This window comes from Gavialis gangeticus, unplaced genomic scaffold, assembly GCF_001723915.1.
Source record: "Gavialis gangeticus isolate Ggan-Ray unplaced genomic scaffold, GavGan_comp1, whole genome shotgun sequence".
Taxonomy (NCBI): Eukaryota; Metazoa; Chordata; order Crocodylia; family Gavialidae; genus Gavialis; species Gavialis gangeticus.
The window spans coordinates 10,536,674-10,536,929 of record NW_017729009.1 but is presented as its reverse complement, the minus strand read 5'-3'; the positions used below and the strand labels follow the sequence as shown (position 1 = coordinate 10,536,929).

The 256-nt window shown below is 74.6% G+C and overlaps 1 protein-coding gene across 2 annotated transcripts in view; it reads left to right on the top strand.

The window, feature by feature from the left end:
* The first annotated feature begins 133 nt into the window (after window positions 1–133).
* Window positions 134–256, top strand: part of CSNK2A1 (casein kinase 2 alpha 1) — a 29,863-nt gene continuing 29,740 nt past the window's right edge. For both annotated transcript variants that reach the window (XM_019510010.1, XM_019510008.1), the window contains exon 1: window positions 134–231. The gene's annotated coding sequence lies outside the window, so the exon portion shown is untranslated. The remainder of the gene's footprint in view (window positions 232–256) is intronic.

Here is a 256-nt window from a genome sequence, read left to right as displayed (position 1 = left end):
CGTGCAGAACTACCCCTCCCAGAACCCACTGCGTCGCCGGTGCATGCGCAGTCGCGGGACAAAGCGCGAAGCCCCGCCCCGCCCCGCCGCGGCAGCACGTCGCGAGGGGAGGGGTTTCCGTTTCCGGCTAGCCTCGCTCTGGTCCCTGCGGCTGGCGGCCGAGCCTTGTGCCTCCGCCATATTGTCTGTGTGAGGCCGGCGGGGCGACGGGCAGCGCGGCGGCCGCGCCAGGTACCGGCGGGCGGCGCGGGCTAGG